The 22047-nt window shown below is 43.4% G+C and overlaps 1 protein-coding gene across 1 annotated transcript in view; it reads left to right on the top strand.

The window, feature by feature from the left end:
* The first annotated feature begins 363 nt into the window (after nucleotides 1-363).
* Nucleotides 364-22047, top strand: part of LOC106583733 (cysteinyl leukotriene receptor 1) — a 43048-nt gene continuing 21364 nt past the window's right edge. The window contains exon 1 of the mRNA XM_045724289.2: nucleotides 364-577. The gene's annotated coding sequence lies outside the window, so the exon portion shown is untranslated. The remainder of the gene's footprint in view (nucleotides 578-22047) is intronic.

Below are 22047 nucleotides of genomic sequence, written 5' to 3'. Positions count from 1 at the left end.
AATGTTATCTGATGTTAGCAAGTTATTGATTTCATGAACATTATTTCTAAGGCTACATATATTAATATGGGCTATTTTCAACCCTTTCCTGGGTATCTTATCAGAGATAGACATAATATGGAAAAGAGCAAACAAAGCAAGAGAAAGACATATACATTCAGCAGTCCATTAATCAGTTAGTGTGTGTGTGTGTGTGATGCAGGGGTTGAAGCTACAAACTCATAGAGAGGGAGGGAGAGAGAGAGAAAAGGTATGTGTAAGAGAGGGAGAGTCAGAGAGCGAGTAAGGGAGAGTAAGATAGAGAGAGTAAGAGAAAGAGGGAGAGGGTAAGATAAATATTAAGAGAGTAAGAGAGCGAGAGAGAATAAGAGAGGGAGAAAGGGAAAGAGAGAGTAAGAGAGAGAAGGTGTATGTGAGAGAGAGAGTCCGAGAGAGGAAGTGGAAGAGAGAGAGACCTAGGTAGGAGGTGCAGCAGAAGTTGTCTGATTGTATCAGTGTGTCCCTCAGCAGCAGTACTCTGAGGCTGAAGCAGAGAAGCAGGTTCTATCATCTGTCAGGCAACAGTCTGTAGGTTACGGTAAGAAACTCTCTGTATATATGAACAAACCTCTGATTACTGAATGGTATTAAATGAGTTACTTTATAGTTACCCATTGATTGAGCTGCAGGGCTCCCTTTTGAAAGAGGTCTTCTGACTTCAATAGGAAACCCTTAGTCTACTGTTTGATAATGCCATCCCTCAGTCACTGTTTAAACTTGAACACAACTTCTTCCTCAGCAGCAGCAGGTAAAGTGTCTGAGCAGAGATCACATGTCTAAGGCTATAAATATGTCAACACCTAGGGAGCAATGCTTTTGGTTACTGGCCCACACAGTGTTAGTAAACCAATAGGTTTGTATTTTTTTTAATTTAACTAGCCAAGTCAGTTAAGAACAAATTCTTATTTACACTGACAGCCTACCGGGGAACTGCCTTGTTCAGGGGCAGAACAACAGATTGTTTTACCTTGTCAGCTCGGGATTCAATCCAGCAACCTTTCGGTTACTGGCCCAACGCTATAACCACTAGGCTACCTGCCACCCCAGGTGTTTGGCTGGGCAGCGTGTGTGAGATTAGAAAGGAAAGGTGTGTGAGTCTGACCTAGGACAGGCAGGCAGACAGACAGATATAGGGATAGGCAGGCAGACAGACAGACATATATAGGGATAGGCAGGCAGGCAGACAGACAGACAGACTGCTGAGTTGCAGAACTGAGATGTGTTCAGATGTTATCTGATTGGTGGTTTTACAGCAGAGAGAAGAACCCTGATTATATCTGATTGGTGGTTTTACAGCAGTGTAGCAACGTATAATTTTAATGTTATATGTTGAACAATGTTGAACATCCTTTTACTGTCTGTATATAATGCTGAACTGTTATGGACTATGGAGTTTCTCGAAGCTCTCAATTCGCGGCGGCATGATGACAAAGTTTCATGACAAAATTTGGCCACAAGGGACCGCCGCACCACCTTCACAAGGTGAGTCCAAAATGTATTTTATGATGTAATATGCCAGGGAGATATGTATACCGTAGCTAAGAAAGTAATACTAAGTGTATGTTGTGTAGTAAGCTGTTAGTAGCCCATGTGCCTCACCCTAATAATTTGGTCTATTTTCACTAACACGGTATTGTAAACACATCGTTCGTGGCCGGTGTGTGCTTGTTTGCCAACTTTATTTTTACACTTTTGACAGTGCTACTGATAGCAGTGGTGGCACTTGGCACGTGCAAATTCAGCACACACAACATTCTATAATAGAATTGTGTTATTTGACGTGTCAAATTAAACAGCATTTAATGTGCCTCACCTTAATAATTTAGTCTATTTTCACCTCTTAATTTCGCATTCTGTTCTAACTTGGTAGTGCACATGTAGCCTATAACCTGTTTTAGAGAAATGTAATCATTGAATATTGTAAGAGCTTTCATTTTGTGTTTATATGCCCCCTTTATTTATTCTATGGTTCTGACTTGTTGTATAGAGAGAACACTGTAAGAATGGCCCATGTTCTGAATTCTGTCGCTGTACATTTCAAAAGTGCTAAACAAATAGTTATATTGACTACGTCCGTTGTCGCTCGCTCATTAATGTCTTAATCGAAATTTCGGATTGCCTCTTATTCGCTTGTCGTAGCCTTATGCCATAGTTTTTACATCTCAATTTTCAGCAGAAACCACATTTGTTTAAGCAAGTCAGCCATATCAGGTATGTTTTTTTAAAAGGCAGTAAATGAGGCTGAATGAAGTGTTTGGCTGCCAGACAAGGCTCCGCTGAAAGCCAGGTGTAGCAGTGGTAAGGTGTTGGGACTCTGCTGTTGGGACTTTAACAGTTTGTGGGCACCGTTTGTCACCGTTATAGTGCAATTCATGTATTGTTTAGTGTTGTGTGGTGTAGAGGCTTTGCTGGCATGCATCCCAAGGGCGCACCAAGATATACATGCTAAAATCGCCACGGCTCTGATCTCATATCTCCACATAAGTTTGCCAACAAGCGTGAGCACACTGGATTTGGTTTGATGCAGTTTACAATCAAAGTTACCTGCTGCAGTAAATCTCAGAGTTCTGTGCTCAGCTCTTTTGCCGCCAGTTGCTCTCGGTTTATCATACAATGCATCCATATGGCAGAGGGAGACAAATTGATAACTAGAGTGCAGAACAACACCACAAAATGATTTACTATAACACTACAGGTGTTCATTTCATCTTTTTGGGGCGGCAGGTAGCCTTGTGATTAGAGCCTTTGGCCATTAACCAGCAGGTAGCCTAGCGGTTAGAGTGTTTTGCCGCTAACCAAAAGGTTGCTGGATCGAATACCCCGAGCTGACAAGGTAAAAATCAGTCCTTCTGCCCCTGAACAAGGCAGTTAACCCACTGTTCCTAGGCTGTCATTGTAAATAATAATTTATTCTTAACTGACTTGCCTAGTTAAATAAAAATACAGAAAATTCAAAGGACTTTATTGGCATGGTGAACATGTTTACATTGTCAAACCAAGAGAAAGTGTCAAAAACCTTAATCTTCCTGCATTTGCTGTACATAGATTTTTCTATTGTGTTATTGATTGTACATTTTTTTATCCAATGTGTAACTCTGTTGTTTTTGTCGCACTGCTTTGCTTTATCTTGGCCAGGTCGCAGTTGTAAATGAGAACTTGTTCTCAGCTGGCCTACCTGGTTAAATTAAAGGTGAAATTAAATAAAGAATAATAAAAGTGTCCCTTCAAACCTAGGTACCATGTGACCTCACTGGACTAGAAAATCACTGCCACCCCTTCTCTCTCTCTCTCTCTCTCTCTCTCCTCTTATCCTGCTGGACCTCTCTCTCTCTTATCCTTCATGACCTCTCAAGCTGGACCTCTCTCTCACTCTCTCAGCCTCTCTTATCCTGCTGGACCTCTCTCTCACTCTCTCAGCCTCTCTGATCCTGCTGGACCTCTCTCTCTCTTATCCTTCATGACCTCTCAAGCTGGAACTCTCTCTCTCTTAGCCTCTCTTATCCTGCTGGACCTCTCTCTCTCTCGCTCTCCCTCTCTCTCTCTCTCTCAGCCTCTCTTATCCTGCTGGACCTCTCTCTCACTCTCTCAGCCTCTCTTATCCTGCTGGACCTCTCTCTCTCTCTCTCTCTCTCTTAGCCTCTCTTATCCTGCTGGACCTCTCTCTCTCTCAGTCTCTCTTATCCTGCTGGACCTCTCTCTCAGCCTCTCTTATCCTGCTGGACCTCTCTCTCTCTCTCTCTCTATCCTGCTGGACCTCTCTGTCTCTCTCTCTCTCTTAGCCTCTCTTATCCTGCTGGACCTCTCTCTCTCTCTCTCTCTCTCTCTCTCATCCTGCTGGACCTCTCTCTCTCTCTTATCCTGCTGGACCTCTCTCTCTCTCTCTCTTATCCTGCTGGACCTCTCTCTCTCTCTCTCATCCTGCTGGACCTCTCTCTCTCTCTCATTTTTTACATTTTAGTCATTTAGCAGACGCCCTTATCCAGAGTGTCTTACAGTACTGAATGCATACATTTAATTTCATGCATTTTTTTTTGGTACTGGCCCCCCGTGGGAATCGAACCCACAACCCTGGTGTTGCACACACCATGCTCTACCAACTGAGCTTGCTCTCTCTCTCTCAATTCAATTCAAGGGCTGTATTGGAATGGGAAACATGTTAACATTGCCAAAGCAAGTGAAATAGATAATTAACAAAAGTGAAATAAACAATAAAAATTAACAGTATACATTACACTCACAGAAGTTCCAAAAGAACAAAGACATTTCAAATATCATATTATGTCTATACACCAAATCAAATCACATGTGATTGGTCACATACACATGGATAGCAGATGTTAATGTGAGTGTAGCGAAATCCTTGTGCTTCTAGTTCTGACAGTGCAGTAATATCTAACAAGTAATCTAACAATTTCACAACAACTACCTTAGACACACAATGTAAGGGGATGGAATAGGAATAGGCAAGATGCAGTAGATGGTATAGAACAGTATATACATATGAGATGAGTAATGTAGGATATGTAAACGTTATTAAAGTGGCGTTATTTAAAGTGACTAGTGATACCTTTATTAAGTCCATTTATTTAAGAGGCCAGAGATTTGAGTTTGTATGTGGCAGCAGCCTCTCTATGTTAGTGATGGCTGTTTAACAGTCTGATGGCCTTGAGATAGAAGCTGTTTTTCAGTCTCTCTGTCCCAGCTTTGATGCACCTGTACTGAACACGCCTTCTGGATGATAGCGGGGTGAACAGGCAGTGGCTTGTCCTTGATTATCTTTTTGTCCTTCCTGTGACATCGGGTGCTGTTGGTGTCCTGGAGGGCAGGTAGTTTGCCCCCGGTGATGCATTGTGCAGACCACACTACCCTCTGGAAAGCCTTGCGGTTGAGGGCGGTGCAGTTGCCGTACCAGGCGGTGATACAGCCCGACAGTGTCATGGATCCCTCTGGAACTTTCATTATGCACATCTGGCCCCTATTCCGAGTGATGAGTAATTGTATAAGTGTGTCCTTGGTTTACCATTGTCCTGTCGAGTATTGTTACTATGTCCGTTGGTCGTGTGAGTACCTTTGCTGTGTGTTTTGGCTTTCATGCCATTGTGGATTGCGCAGATGATTACAGGTCTCGTCCTGTGTGATAATCATTGTGCGATTATGTTATTTATTCGAGGTAGAGGTACTCCTCGCTCTTCTGTTTGGGTCTCAACCCTTTGTTTTGTAGAGGTGTTTATTTGGTCTTTGTCCCTGTGCCTTTACTCGGCACGCTGCAATTTGGTAAAATAAAAACTCCTATTACGCATTCCTGCGCCTTTCTTCCGAATAATTTATTTATATTTACTTGACAGACAGGATGCTCTCGATTGTGCATCTGTAAAAGTTTGTGAGGGTTTTAGGTGACAGGCCAAATTTCTTCAGCCTCCTGAGGTTGAGAGGTGCTGTTGCGCCTTCTTCACCACGCTGTCTGTGTGGGTGGACCATTTCAGTTTGTCCGTGATGTGTACGCCAAGGAACTTAACCTCTTGGGGCTAGGTGGGACGCTAGCGTGCCACCCGTGGTGCACTCCATCAACAGCAGGTGCATTTCAAGAGCGGCAAATTTGAATCCAAATAAATGTCAAAATTCAAATTTTTCAAAAATACAACTATGTTACACCATTTGAAAGATAAACATCTCCTTAATCTAACCACGTTTTACGATTTCAAAAAGGTTTTACGGCGAAAGCATAAATTTAGAGTATGTTAGGACAGTACATTTACAAGAGTTGTGTGTAATGTTTTGTCAAGTCAAAGACAGGGTCACCAAAACCATAAAACCAGCTAAAATGATGCACTAACCTTTTACAATCTCCATCAGATGACACTCCTAGGACATTATGTTAGACAATGCATGCATTTTTAGTTCTATCAAGTTCATATTTATATACAAAAACAGCGTTTTACTATGGCATTGATGTTGAGGTAATCGTTTCCCTCCAATAACCGGCAGTCAAGTCAGCGTCAGAAATTAAATAATTAAAATTAGAAAACATTGGTAAAATATTATATTGTCATTTAAAGAATTATAGATTTACATCTCTTGAACGCAATCAACTTGCCAGATTTAAAAATAACCTTACTGGGAAATCACACTTTGCAATAATCTGAGCACTGCGCCCAGAAAAATACGCGTTGCGATACAGACTAGAGAGGTTGGGGAGATCTAAAATCGAAAATACTATGTAAATAATCCATTACCTTTGATTCTCTTCATCAGATGTCACTTCCAGGTATCACAGGTCCATAACGAATGTAGTTTTGTTCAAAAAAGCTCATCATTTATGTCCAAAAATCTCCGTCTCGTTAGCACATGATGTAAGCCAGCCGGACTTCTCGTCATGAACGAGGGGAAAAAAGATATTTCCGTTCGTTCAAACATGTCAAACGTTGTATAGCATAAATCATTAGGGCCTTTTTTAACCAGAACATGAATAATATTCAAGGTGGACGAATGCATACTCTTTTATAACGTATTGGAACGAGGGTACCCAACATGAACTAGCGCGCCAGGTGTCTAATGGGACATCACCGTTCCATGGCTCTTGTTCGGTCAGATCTCCCTCCAGAAGACTCAAAACACTTTGTAAAGGCTGGTGACATCTAGTGGAAGCAATAGGAAGTGCCAAAATATTCCTAAACCCCTGTGTTTTTCAATGGGATAGGTTTAAAGTCAATACAACACATCAGGTATCCACTTCCTGTCAGAAAATGTCTCAGGGTTTTGCCTGCCAAATGAGTTCTGTTATACTCACAGACACCATTCAAACAGTTTTGGAAACTTTAGAGTGTTTTCTATCCATATATAATAAGTATATGCATATTCTAGTTACTGGGTAGGATTAGTAACCAGATTAAATCGGGTACATTTTTTTTATCCAGACGTGCAAATGCTGCCCCCTAGACCCAACAGGTTAACTTTACACCTTCTCCACTACTGTCCCGTCGATGAGGATAGGTGTCTGCTGTTTCCTGACGTCCACGATCATCTCCGTTGTTTTGTTGACATTGGGTGAGAGGTTGTTTTCCTGACACCACTCTCTGAGGGCCCTCACCTCCTCCTGTCTCGTTGTTGTTGGTAATCAAGCCTACCACTGTAGTGTTGTCTGCAAACTTGATGATTGAGTTGGAGGCGTGCATGGCCACATAGTCATGGGTGAACAGGTATTACTGGAGAGGGCTGAGAATGCACCCTTGTGGGGCCCCAGTGTTAGGGATCAGCAGGGTGGTTTCCTACCTTCACCACCTGGGAGCGGTCTGTCAAAGTCCAGGACCCAGTTGCACAGGGCGGGGTTGAGACCCAGGGACTCAAGCTTAATGATGAGTTTGGAGGGTACTATGGTGTTGAATACAGAGCTGTAGTCAATGAACAGCATTCTTACATAGGTATTCCTCTTGTCCAGATGGGATAGGGCAGTGTGCAGTGTGATGGCGATTGCATCGTCTGTGGGGCGGTAATCAAATTGGAGTGGGTCGAGGGTATCAGGTAGGGTGGAGGTGATATGATCCTTGACTAGTCTCTCACAGCACTTCATGATGACAGTAGTGAGTGCTATGGGGCGATAGTCATTTAGTTCAGTTACCTTTGCTTTCTGGGAACAGGAACAATGGTGGCCCTCTTGAAGCATGTGGGGACAGCAGACCGGGATAGGGATTGATTGAAAATGTCTATAAACACACCAGCCAGCTGGTCTGCGCATGCTCTGAGGACGCGACTAGGGATACCGTCTGGCCCGGCAGCCTTGCGAGGGTTAACTCGTTTAAATGTTTTACTCACTTCGGCCATGGAGAAGGAGAGCCCACAGTCTTTGGTAGCGGGCTATGTCGGTGGCACTGTATTGTCCTCAAAGCGTGCAAAGAGGTTGTTTAATTTGTCTGGGAGCAAGACGTCGGTGTCCGCGATGGGGATGCTTTTCTTTTTGTTATTTGTTTAGAAAAAGATTTAGCTTTGCTAGTAAGATGTTAGGGGCCAAGCAGACAAGTCTGGAAGTCATGTGTGTTATAAAAGCCTTCACAAAAGCCCACAAGGTACCGATGGACCTCAGACATAGTCTTTTTCAAGAGGTCGAGCTATTCCCCTTGGGGGAACCAGGGCACAAATGAAATAGGGCCAAACAATCAATTGTAGTTAAACCACCAGGAGGACCAGTGTTCTGGCCTACAGCTAACATTATGTTTTCTATCTTAATGTGTGTCCCAAATGGCACCCAATTCTCTATGGGCCCTGGAAAACACAAGTGCACTATAAAGAGAATAGGGTGCAGACAAGATGCCTGGAAACACATTCACTTCTCTGTCCTGCTGATATTTGCACAACTTCACTTTTTGGCAGAAACTTCAGTCAAACACACACACACACACACACACACACACACACACACACACACACACACACACACACACACACACACACACACTTCCCTGTACCTGAGCAGGATGTTTGTCTATGTCTTATATTTCCCAGCTGTTTACTGAAAAACTGTAATGTCAGAGGTAAATCAAAAAAATTAAATGAAAAGTGAAGTGTCAGGTGTTTAACATAGCTACTAGCAGGATGTCTGTCAGGTCAGGTGTTTAACATAGCTACTAACAGGATGTCTGTCAGGTCAGGTGTTTAACATAGCTACTAGCAGGATGTCTGTCAGGTGTTTAATGTAGCTACTAGCAGGATGTCTCTCAGGTCAGGTGTTTAACGTAGTGTTAAGATGATTATTTTCTCAATGTTAACTTCAATTAAAATACTCCGTCTCCAACTCAGAGTTCGTAAAGTTCTGGTTTAAATAAAACAGACAGAATTCCCAGCTTACAATAGTCAAGAATGTTTATTCACGAGGGCGCTCTGCAGTTCATATACAAAAACATCTATTATATACCAGGCTCTTTATTTAAGCACACACATTACACACGAACATTAAGGCCCCAGATCTCTTAACACTGTAGATAATTACCCGGCCGACAGTTTCATTCCTCTGAGATTAGGGAAACCTTGAGGGGTACTCCCTTTCATATCTTAAACCCTCAGACGTCAAGCTAGGTTGGGTCAACCACAGTTTAATGATCCTCTGTGTGTTCTTAAACACACACACCAAAATTCCTCTCTTCCCCAGTCCAACCTAGTTAGATTTATTCTTAACATTTTAGTTACTCATTCTACAGGCTACATAGACCATATCACTAATAGTTAGGTTTCAGGGTAGAATGATTTAATAATTATATTTAAACATAGAAATAATTTTAACACATAGCTACTAGCAGGATGTCGCACAGGTCAGGTGTTTAACATAGCTACTAACAGGATGTCTGTCAGGTCAGGTCTTTAACATAGCTACTAGCAGGATGTCTGTTAAAAACCTGACAGACATCCTGCTAGTAGCTATGTTAAAAACCTGCCAGACATCCTGCTAGTAGCTATCAGGTGTTTAACATAGCTACTAGCAGGATGACTGTCAGGTCAGGTGTTTAACATAACTACTAGCAGGATGTTTAACATAGCTACTAACAGGATGTCTGTCAGGTCAGGTGTTTAACATACAGTGCCTTGCGAAAGTATTCGGCCCCCTTGAACTTTGACCTTCTGCCACATTTCAGGCTTCAAACAAAGATATAAAACTGTAATTTTTGGTGAATAATCAACAACAAGTGGGACACAATCATGAAGTGGAACGAAATTTATTGGATATTTCAAACTTTTTTAACAAATAAAAAACTGAAAAAATGGCCGTGCAAAATTATTCAGCCCCCTTAAGTTAATACTTTGTAGCGCCACCTTTTGCTGCGATTACAGCTGTAAGTCGCTTGAGGTATGTCTATCAGTTTTGCACATCGAGAGACTGACATTTTTGCCCATTCCTCCTTGCAAAACAGCTCGAGCTCAGTGAGGTTGGATGGAGAGCGTTTGTGAACAGCAGTTTTCAGTTCTTTCCACAGATTCTCGATTGGATTCAGGTCTGGACTTTGACTTGGCCATTCTAACACCTGGATATGTTTATTTGTGAACCATTCCATTGTAGATTTTGCTTTATGTTTTGGATCATTGTCTTGTTGGAAGACAAATCTCCGTCCCAGTCTCAGGTCTTTTACAGACTCCATCAGGTTTTCTTCCAGAATGGTCCTGTATTTGGCTCCATCCATCTTCCCATCAATTTTAACCATCTTCCCTGCCCCTGCTGAAGAAAAGCAGGCCCAAACCATGATGCTGCCACCACCATGTTTGACAGTGGGGATGGTGTGTTCAGGGTGATGAGCTGTGTTGCTTTTACGCCAAACATAACGTTTTGCATTGTTGCCAAAAAGTTCGATTTTGGTTTCATCTGACCAGAGCACCTTCTTCCACATGTTTGGTGTGTCTCCCAGGTGGCTAGTGGCAAACTTTAAACAACACTTTTTATGGATATCTTTAAGAAATGGCTTTCTTCTTGCCACTCTTCCATAAAGGCCAGATTTGTGCAGTATACGACTGATTGTTGTCCTATGGACAGAGTCTCCCACCTCAGCTGTAGATCTCTGCAGTTCATCCAGAGTGATCATGGGCCTCTTGGCTGCATCTCTGATCAGTCTTCTCCTTGTATGAGCTGAAAGTTTAGAGGGACGGCCGGGTCTTCGTAGATTTGCAGTGGTCTGATACTCCTTCCATTTCAATATTATCGCTTGCACAGTGCTCCTTGGGATGTTTAAAGCTTGGGAAATCTTTTTGTATCCAAATCCGGCTTTAAACTTCTCCACAACAGTATCTCGGACCTGCCTGGTGTGTTCCTTCTTCTTCATGATGCTCTCTGCGCTTTAAACGGACCTCTGAGACTATCACAGAGCAGGTGCATTTATACGGAGACTTGATTACACACAGGTGGATTCTATTTATCATCATTAGTCATTTAGGTCAACATTGGATCATTCAGAGATCCTCACTGAACTTCTGGAGAGAGTTTGCTGCACTGAAAGTGCACAGCCAAATTTTCAGTTTTTTATTTGTTAAAAAAGTTTGAAATATCCAATAAATTTCGTTCCACTTCATAATTGTGTCCCACTTGTTGTTGATTCTTCACAAACAATTAGTTTTATATGTTTGAAGCCTGAAATGTGGCAAAAGGTCAAAGTTCAAGAGGGCCGAATACTTTCGCAAGGCACTGTAGCTACTAACAGGATGTCTGTAAGGTCAGGTGTTTAACATAGCTACTAACAGGATGTCTGTCAGGTGTTTAACATAGCTACAAGCAGGATGTCTGTCAGGTGTTTAACATAGCTACTAGCAGGATGTCTGTCAGGTCAGGTGTTTAACATAGCTACTAGCAGGATGTCTATCAGGTGGTTAACATAGCTACTAACAGGATGTCTATTTGGTGTTTAACATAGCTACTAGCAGGATGTCTGTCAGGTGTTTAACAGAGCTACTAACAGGATGTCTGTCAGGTCAGGTGTTTAACATAGCTACTAACAGGATGTCTGTCAGGTCAGGTGTTTAACATAGCTACAAGCAGGATGTCTGTCAGGTCAGGTGTTTAACATAGCTACTAACAGGATGTCTGTCAGGTGTTTAACATAGCTACAAGCAGGATGTCTGTCAGGTCAGGTGTTTAACATAGCTACATGCAGGATGTCTGTCAGGTGTTTAACATGGCTACTAGCAGGATGTCTGTCAGGTCAGGTGTTTAACATAGCTACTAACAGGATGTCTGTCAGGTCAGGTGTTTAACATTGTCAAGTCCTCCTCTTGTTCACCATCCAAAGGTTTGCCTTCAGTTGATTGGTCTGTCCAGTAATTTAGCCAGTAAATTAGGTTGTAAACGTTTAGACCTTAACTTTTTGTTCTATCTTAATTAAACATTAATGAACTTAAATTAGTTTAAACATTTAAATAACATTCTAAATAACTAAGATGAATTAACCATTTAAGCCTTTTACCATTGGCGTCTTTGGACTGAAACTGTGAGTGTACTTGGAGTTTTCCCTCTGAAGTTTGTTCTTCTGAATGACTGACGCCCTCCATGCCTTCACAGGTGCTCCAAATCAGTGAAAATGATTGATCAGGTGACAAGCAGCCGGTTTGCTGCTGCTGGTGCACTCTGGGAAGTGTAGTTCTTTGACTCACTCCTGATATTCAGCTCAACACCTCCCACTTGAGCTCATGGTTTTTTCAAATCCAGAGAGGTCACAAGCCCTTCACAACTCTGTTTGTTCTTCAATGGGTAGTAGAATGACAAGGCATCTGACATCTCTATGAAGAATTGTGCCTGGGATTTTGGTTTGAAGCCTCTTCGTTCTTTCACCGTTTGCTCTTGTGGGCCCTTTTTTGCTGTTTGACTTTGATGTGAACAGGATAGCTGGGAGAAGTCTTCACAAGCACATCTCTAATGATGCCTTTGCTGTCAGTATTGACACCGACCACTCTAGCCAGCTTGTACTGTCCTCTTAGCGCGTTTTGGTCAGCCAACCAGACCACATCTCCAACAGCAACATTTCGCTTTTTGGTGTGCCATTTGTTCCTTATGAACAGATTAGGTCCAGCCAATTGGCTCCACTTCTTCCAGAAATGGCTTACCTCTGCTTGAATATGTTTGTCTTTTGTAAGGGTAGCCATCAAACTGGAAATCTCCAGTGTCTCCCTTTGGATTGGTACGTCCTAAAAGCAGAGAATTCGGGGTGATGTACTCCACAGTCTTCTCTGCTTTGAGTTCTTGCATCGATGGGTCTCTCATTAGCAAGGTTGGCTGCCATGAAGAGAAAAGTTTGGAATTCTCCCCACGTAAAACCACCATCTCCACCAAGGTTGCTCAACACCCGCTTCACTACTTTGACAGCTGCCTCTGCGGCACCATTCCTATGGGGAGAGTCTGCAGGGTGGATCTTCCATGACCATTCTGTACCATGCTTGGCAGCTGTCTTCAAGTTCAGACTTATTTTGTTGGTAACAGGAATTTTTGAAGTGCGGGTTTGGCTCCCACAAAGTTTGTGCCAGGGTCTGACCAGAGTTTCCTGGGGTGTCCTCTCAGTGAAGTGAACCTTTGATAGGCTAGCAGGAATCCTTCAGATGACATGTCACTCACCACTTCAGTGTGTATGGCTCGGGAAGCCATGCAGCAGAAGACTATTCCCCATACTTTGAGTCTAGTTCTCATCTTTCACTTCATAAGGGCCGAACAGGTCCATGGCGGTGAATTCAAAAGGTGCAGCTGGGCCTGTTCGCTCTAGAGGCAGGTCAGCCATGATTTGTTGACAATGTTTTGCCTTGTTTTTCCTGCAGACCACACAGCTGTCAACCATTTTCTTGGCAAGTCTACGGCCTTTTATTACCCAGGCTTTCTTCCTCATCCGGAGAAGGGTTCCCGCCACTCCCTCGTGGTTTGCTGTGTGGGATTCTTGTGCCAGCAGTGTAGACACCCATGCTTCAAAGGGTAAAACTGGCACTGCTGTCTTATCTTCGTTGAATGTCTGAATTCTGCCTCCACAAACTAGCAGCCCAGACTTCACATCTTTGTACACTGTTAGTCTGCTTAGAGTTGTGTCTGAAAAATCTGTACCTTCTTGAGCTGCGAGAAAAAGGTCTTTGAGTGCATCTTCATGTTCTTTGACAGTCGGCACAGCTTGCTTGGGTGATCTTACCTCCCTCTTTGCCTGTTTAGGGGCCCGGCCCTTCCTCTTCAGCCACTGCTTGGCTGCTAGACAAACCCAGGCAACGACTCTCACCAGTTTGGACAGGCTACTGAATCTTCTTACTTCCACAAGATCTTTAACCCAACCAGTGGGCTTCCTTCTAAGAAGAGTTGGGTTCACCACAGGTATTCCCTCTTGAGTTTCACTCTTTGGACTTTCCTGAGTGCCTTGTAGGTCTTCTTTCTGCTGACTACTTCTCGCTTCAGCTCTTGTCAATGCACCTGATAATGCCTTCCTCTGGAGCTTGTTTACACTCTCCCTGGCATGAGCTGCAACCTCTCCAGCTGATTTTATAGGCCACTCCTCCACTGGCCACTTTAGGAACTCTGGTCCCTCTTGCCATGTGGAATTCTCCTTCAAATCTTCAGGAGCACCCCCTCTTGTTATGATGTCAGCTATGTTTAGATCCCCACGGATCCACCACCAGCCTTGCACTTGTCCAGCCTTCTGGATTTCACCCACTCTGTTTGCAAAGAAGGTTTTGTGCCCATAACTGACTCTTTGAATGGCTCCCAAGACCGTTTGACTGTCAAGTAGATGTAACCATCTCTCGATCTTCATTCGAGCATGCTTTTCCACATACTTCCTGATCCTGGCTGCGAAGACAGCACCACAGATCTCAGATTTTACAGCGTCTCCCTTCTGATCCAGGGGTGTCAGCTTGGCTTTTGATTCAACAAATCGAACTTTAGTGCCTTGACTTGTCTCCCATCTTAAGTACATCACAGCTCCATAGGTTTTATCACTTCCATCAGAGAATGTGATGCCCCACGGTTTCCCTTCCCAGCCAGCTGGTGTGAGGCTCCTGTGGAATTTCACCTCTCCAAGCTGCACATATTCTTCAAAAAGCTGGATGGCTTCTTCCCTGAGGCTTTCTGAGAGAGGTTGGTCCCAGGTTTCTTGGGTTAGTTTCCCACCCCTTCCCTCTTGGAATGCTTTTCGAACAAGAATTGCTCCCTTCTGTTTGGCAGGTGTAACTAAGCCAATTGGGTCGTACAGTCCAGCCACTTGGCTTAAGAGGGCCCTCCTAATCAGTGGGTTAGGTGTCTCAGTTCTCACCTCCTCCTTGAGAAGATTTTTCCCAACTCTCATCTTCTTTTTCCTTTTTGAAAAGTTAACATGTAGAGCTTGTCTTCATCCATTCCGTAGCCGATACCCAAGGCTTTGTTGTCTTCGTCCCTCATTTGATTTGGAAGAATTAAGGTTTTACTTTGTGCCTTTGATAGACCCTCCACCTCCATTCCTTACCTCCCACTTTGCCCTGACCGGACCCATGGTTTGAGGAAGAACCCTCCAGCTTTCAAGATCTCTTCTACATTTGCTGTGATTTTGTCAAGTTTATCCAGGTCATTTTGGGAGGTTAAGAGGTTATCCACATAACTGTCCTCTTCAATGACTGCGCTCATCCTCCAAGTGAAGAAATTTGGGCAGGCGTGCTGTTTCTCTCATAGCCAACTGAGCAATGCACCCAGCAGGTCTGTCCCCAATGTTGACTCTGTTTATTGCATATTCACTTCTCTTCAACTGGGCTGTCCCTCCAGAGGAACCTGTGAAGATGCATCTCACGCTCCTCCAGCCATACAGAGTTGTACATCTTTTTGATGTCTCCTAGAGATGCATACGTCCCCTCTCTGAACCTCAGCAAGACAGCTCTTATAGGGTTGAGAACGTCTGGTCCCTTCAGAAGAAGATCATTCATACTCACGCCTTTGTATTTCTGGCTACTATTCTATACAATACGAACCGGTGTTGTTACCGAATGAGGGTTTGGTGCCACCAGGTGGCTTACGTACCACACTGGTCCATTCCACTCATCCATGATTTTGTTGGTGAGTTTTATGGCTGCGCCTCGCTCGACCATTTCATGGATTTGGGTAGCATATGCGACTTTCCAGTCTGGATCTCTGCTTAGTTGTTTTTCCATCCTTAAGAAACAAGCCTGGACTGTACTTTTGTTATTCGGGAGAGAGGCTGGATCTACCAAGGATACTTTGCATCCCAATGTGGAACCGGTGTGTGAGCATCCCCCTTCTCGTAGGTGAGGCCTCGTTTAATGATGTCCAGTTCCCGCTCCTCTGCCAGGGTCATTTATTTTCCTCCCGGTGGACAGTTTCCACATCGGAATCCTCCACATCTTGGCTCACATGCAGCTCCGATGCTGTCCCAGTGCCACCACTCAAGGAACTCACGGTTACTGGCAGCTGTAAATTTGGTCAGAGTCACATCCTCCTGCTGTAGCTGGGCTGTGTCAGTTGTTGGACTTGTGATTTCTTGATATTTGACAGCTGCTGTCCTCATGGAGCGAGCAAAGTGTGTTTTGGACTCATATAGTGCAACCTCCACTTCTTCAAATAAGTCGGGATGTGCTCCACCCACTGTTTTCCCCAATGGACCCTCCCACAAGACGAGGTCTCCCATGATTTTTACCCTCTGGGGAGCGAGCCTTCCCTCTCGGTGGCTAATGAAAAGTTCGACCTCTTCTGGCCTTTCCAATTCTGTAAGTTTGACTTCTGGGAAGAATTTTTTCAACTTCTCAGGTTCAATTTCTTGATGCACTCTGGCGATTTCATCCAAGCCATAGCAGACCATTTCATGAGCTCTCTCTGTCCCTTTAGGTGTCTTGACTTTGAGGAGATACCTTAGTGTGTTCACTTTCATGGTCATACCACCAACCCCATGAACAACTAAAGTTATCTTCTCATGTCTTAACCTCAGTCTTTCAGCAGCCTTATGGGTAATGTAGTTTGTGTCTGAAGCAAGGTCAATTAAAGTCCCAATCTTCTGCTCTGCGTTCGCCATGACTTGCATCAACATCATGATGACAGGAAGTTCAGTGAGCCCATTTCTCTGCAGTAGCTCAGACTGGCCTGAAGCATCGAGTGTCACTGCGGTTTTGTTGGTGTTGGTGAAAGCCTTTCTGCATCGATCTGCCATTTCCTGGGAAAGTTCAGACAAGATCTTCTCTTGTTCCTCTGTTAGCTTGCTTTCACCTTTGCAGTCTCTTCCACTCTCTCTCTTCCCCTCTTTTGACTTCTCCTTTTGGGCAGAGGAAAAAATGGTGGTCTGGGGCACCACCTTCCCTTTTACAGTCTTTGTTTCTGCATAGGAAAGTGTCTCTGCAGTATCCATCTTCATCATGGCATCCGAGAAATGTTCTGCATGCTCCCAGCTTTCTTAATACAGTTTTCTTTTCAGGTAGCTTAAGTCTTTTGAACTTTCTACAGAAGAAGATCTTGTTGTTGTGCCCACTATCACCACATACACCACATACCTCATCAAGCTCTTCTTTCCTTGTGGTTTTTGTTGAGGCAATCTTTCTGTCATACTTCTTGTCCAAATGATCTGATTTTTCCACCTTCTCCTCAGTTCTATGCTGTTCGAGTCTCTCCAGTATGCCTTCTTGACTTTTCAGGAACTTCAAGAGCATGACAAAGTGGTTGTCTGATGTGACATCGTTTCTAGGTTCAACCATGAACATAACCCAGTCTCTTTTAATGAAGTCAGGCAACTTGCTTTCAATGGATCTAATTACCAGTGGGTTATTTATGGCTCCAGAGTTTGATAACTCTGTGAGATCTGCTAGAGCCTTCTCCACTGACTGTATGAGATCAATGACCTTTCTTGGTTGGTTCCCTTTCACATGTGGCATCTTCTCCAGCTCTTCCAGGATTTCCACTATGATGGTTGACTTGTTGCCATACCTGTTCTCCAGGACTCTGAACATATCATCAGCAGTGGTGTAGGTTGAAAGTCTGAGGTCTTTTGAGATTTTGTCATCCACACTCTCCAGGAGTTGAATTTTCTTAACTTCAGTTGATCCGGATGGCTCTCCCTGCTTTTGCAGGCTTTCCCAGTCTTTCACCCATCTGTGATATTCTCTCCTGCTTCCATTGAAAATAGGTAGCGAGAGTGGCTTGATTCTCACTATTGGTGTGGATGTTGCCGGTTGGGGTAGTAGTTTCACTCCTGTGCCTCGCTCATTGGTCGTCCGTGCAGTGGCAAATTCAGGTCTCCTTAACTCAAGCCTGTAGTAGAATGCTCTTACGTCCTTGACTCTTCCATCTAATTCGTCCTTTCATTCTATAGGGATCCATCGCTCCCATGATGACATTGCTGAGATGGCCTCTTTTATCGTCTTGTCCAAGAGAGCGAGGTGCACTTCATAGCCCTCTAAATTGGCACTTTCCACTGGTACATAAGCCGCTTTATCATTGGCTTTTTCTGCTTCCAGGATTGCCACAAGATGTTTACTCCTTCCATACCTCGACCACAGGTTTGTTTGAACAATGTCTCGTATTTCCGCCAACTTTGCCAACTTTGTCAGGTGTTTGACATAGCTACTAGCAGGATGTCTGTCAGGTGTTTGACATAGCTACTAACAGGATGTCTGTCAGGTCAGGTGTTTAACATAGCTACTAGCAGGGTGTCTGTCAGGTGTTTAACATGGCTACTAACAGGATGTCTGTCAGGTCAGGTGTTTAACGTAGCTACTAGCAGGATGTCTGTCAGGTGTTTAACATAGCTACTAACAGGATGTCTGTCAGGTCAGCTGTTTAAATTAGCTACTAACAGGATGTCTGTCAGGTCAGCTGTTTAACATAGCTAATAACAGGATGTCTGTCAGGTCAGCTGTTTAACAAAGCTACTAACAGGATGTCTGTCAGGTCAGGTGTTTAAAATGGCTACTAACAGGATGTCTATCAGGTGTTTAACATAGCTACTAACAGGATGTCTGTCAGGTCAGCTGTTTAACATAGCTACTAACAGGATGTCTGTCAGGTCAGCTGTGTAACATAGCTACTAACAGGATGTCTGTCAGGTCAGCTGTTTAACATAGCTACTAACAGGATGTCTGTCAGGTCAGCTGTTTAACATGGCTACTAGCAGGGTGTCTGTCAGGTGTTTAACATGGCTACTAACAAGATGTCTGTCAGGTCAGGTGTTTAACATAGCTACTAGCAGGATGTCTATCAGCTGTTTAACATAGCTACTAGCAGGATGTCTATTTGGTGTTTAACAGAGCTACTAACAGGATGTCTGTCAGGTGTTTAACATAGCTACTAGCAGGATGTCTGTCAGGTCAGGTGTTTAACATAGCTACTAGCAGGATGTCTGTCAGGTCAGGTATTTAACATAGCTACTAACAGGATGTCTGTCAGGTGTTTAACATGGCTACTAGCAGGATGTCTGTCAGGTCAGCTGTTTAACATAGCTACTAACAGGATGTCTGTCAGGTCAGCTGTTTAACATAGCTACTAACAGGATGTCTGTCAGGCCAGCTGTTTAACAAAGCTACTAACAGGATGTCTGTCAGGTCACGTGTTTAAAATAGCTACTAACAGGATGTCTATCAGGTGTTTAACATAGCTACTAGCAGGATGTCTGTCAGGTCAGGTGTTTAAACACATGATAGATATCCTGCTAGTAGCTATCAGGTGTTTAACAAATCTACTAAAAGGATGTCTGTCAGGTCAGGTTTTTAACATAGCTAATAGCAGGATGTCTATGTTAAACACCTGAGCTGACAGACATCCTGCTAGTAGCTATGTTAAAAACCTGATAGACATCCTGTTAGTAGCTATGTTAAACACCTGAGACATCCTGCTAGTAGCTATGTCAAAGACCTGCTAGACATCCTGCTAGTAGCTTTGTTAAACACCTGACAGACATCCTGTTAGTAACTATGTTATACACCTGCTAGACATCCTACTAGTAGCTATGTCAAACACCTGATCTGACACACATCCTGTGAGTAGCTAGGTGTTTAACATGATAGACATCCTGCTAGTAGCTCTGTTAAACACCTGACAGACATCCTGCTAGTAGCTATGTTAAACACCTGACAGACATCCTGCTAGTAGCTATGTTAAACACCTGACAGACATCCTGCTAGAAGCTATGTTAAACACCTGACAGACATCCTGCTAAAAGCAATGTTAAACACCTGACAGACATCCTGTTAGTAGCTATGTTAAACACCTGACAGACATCCTGTTAGTAGCTATGTCAAACACCTGATGGACATCCTGCTATAGCTATGTTAAAGACCTGACCATACAGACATCCTGCTAGTAGCTATGTTAAACACCTGTCCTGAGAGACATCCTGCTAGTAGCTATGTTAAACACCTGATGGACATCATGCTAGTAGCTATGTCAAACACCTGATAGACATCCTGCTAGTACCTATGTTAAACACCTGACCTGACAGACATCCTGCTAGTAGCTATGTTAAACACTTGAGACATCCTGCTAGTAGCTATGTCAAACACCTGATAGACATCCTGCTAGTAGCAATGTCAAACACCTGATAGCTACTAGCAGGATGTCTATCAGGTGTTTGACATAGCTACTAGCAGGATGTCTATGTCAAACACCTGATAGACATCCTGCTAGTAGCTATGTTAAACACCTGACCTGACAGACATCCTGCTAGTAGCTATGTCAAACACCTGCTAGACATCCTGCTAGTAGCTTTGTTAAACACCTGACAGACATCCTGTTAGTAACTATGTTATACACCTGCTAGACATCCTGCTAGTAGCTATGTCAAACACCTGACCTGACACACATCCTGTTAGTAGCTAGGTGTTTAACATGATAGACATCCTGCTAGTAGCTCTGTTAAACACCTGACAGACATCCTGCTAGTAGCTATGTTAAACACCTCACAGACATCCTGCTAGTAGCTATGTTAAACACCTGACAGACATCCTGCTAGAAGCTATGTTAAACACCTAACAGACATCCTGCTAGAAGCTATGTTAAACACCTGACAGACATCCTGCTAGAAGCTATGTTAAACACCTGACAGACATCCTGCTAGAAGCTATGTTAAACACCTGACAGACATCCTTTTAGTAGCTATGTTAAACACCTGACAGACATCCTGTTAGTAGCTATGTCAAACACCTGATAGACATCCTGCTATAGCTATGTTAAAGACCTGACCATACAGACATCCTGCTAGTAGCTATGTTAAACACCTGTCCTGAGAGACATCCTGCTAGTAGCTATGTTAAACACCTGATAGACATCCTGCTAGTAGCTATGTTAAACACCTGACCTGACATACATCCTGCTCGTAGCTATGTTAAACACCTGACAGACATCCTGTTAGTAGCTATGTCAAACACCTGACAGACATCCTGCTAGTAGCTATGTTAACATTGCTACTAACAGGATGTCAATCAGGTGTTTAACATAGCTACTAACAGGATGTCTGTCAGGTCAGGAGTTCAACATAGCTACTAGCAGGATGTCTATCAGGTGTTTGACATAGCTACTAGCAGGATGTCTATCAGGTGTTTGACATAGCTACTAGCAGGATGTCTGTCAGGTGTTTAACAGAGCTACTAGCAGGATGTCTATCATGTTAAACACCTAGCTACTAACAGGATGTGTGTCAGGTCAGGTGTTTGACATAGCTACTAGCAGGATGTCTAGCAGGTGTTTAACATATCTACTAGCAGGATGTCTAGCAGGTGTTTAACATAGCTACTAACAGGAAGTCTATCAGGTGGTTAACATGGCTACTAGCAGGATGTCTATCAGGTGTTTAATATAGTTACTAACAGGATGTCTGTCAGGTGTTTAACAAAGCTACTAGCAGGATGTCTAGCAGGTGTTTAACATAGCTACTAGCAGGATGTCTGTCAGGTCAGGTGTTTAACAAAGCTACTAGCAGGATGTCTATCAGGTGTTTAACATAGCTACAAGCAGGATGTCAGTCAGGTCAGGTGTTTAACATAGCTACTGGCAGGATGTCTGTCAGGTCAGGTGTTTAACATAGCTACAAACAGGATGTCTATCAGGTGTTTAACATAGCTACTAGCAGGATGTCTGTCAGGTCAGGTGTTTAACATAGCTACTAGCAGGATGTCTGTCAGGTGTTTAACATAGCTACTAGCAGGATGTCTGTCAGGTGTTTAACATAGCTACTAGCAGGATGTCAGTCAGGTCAGGTTTTTAACATAGCTACTGACAGAATGTCTGTCAGGTCAGGTGTTTAACATAGCTACTGGCAGGATGTCTATCAGGTGTTTGACATAGCTACTAGCAGGATGTCTAGCAGGTGTTTAACAGAGCTACTAGCAGGATGTCTATCAGGTGTTTAACATAGCTACTAACAGGATGTCTGTCAGGTCAGGTATTTAACATAGCTTCTAACAGGATGTCTATCAGGTGTTTAACATAGTTACTAGCAGGATATCTGTCAGGTCAGGTTGTTAACATAGCTACTAGCAGGATGTCTGTCAGGTCAGATTGTTAACATAGCTACTAGCAGGATGTCTGTCACGTGTTTAACGTAGCTGCATGGAGAACGGGCT

Source organism: Salmo salar, chromosome 09 (genome assembly GCF_965601325.2).
Source record: "Salmo salar chromosome 09, fSalSal1, whole genome shotgun sequence".
Taxonomy (NCBI): domain Eukaryota; kingdom Metazoa; phylum Chordata; class Actinopteri; order Salmoniformes; family Salmonidae; genus Salmo; species Salmo salar.
This window is presented reverse-complemented; position numbering and strand designations above follow the sequence as displayed.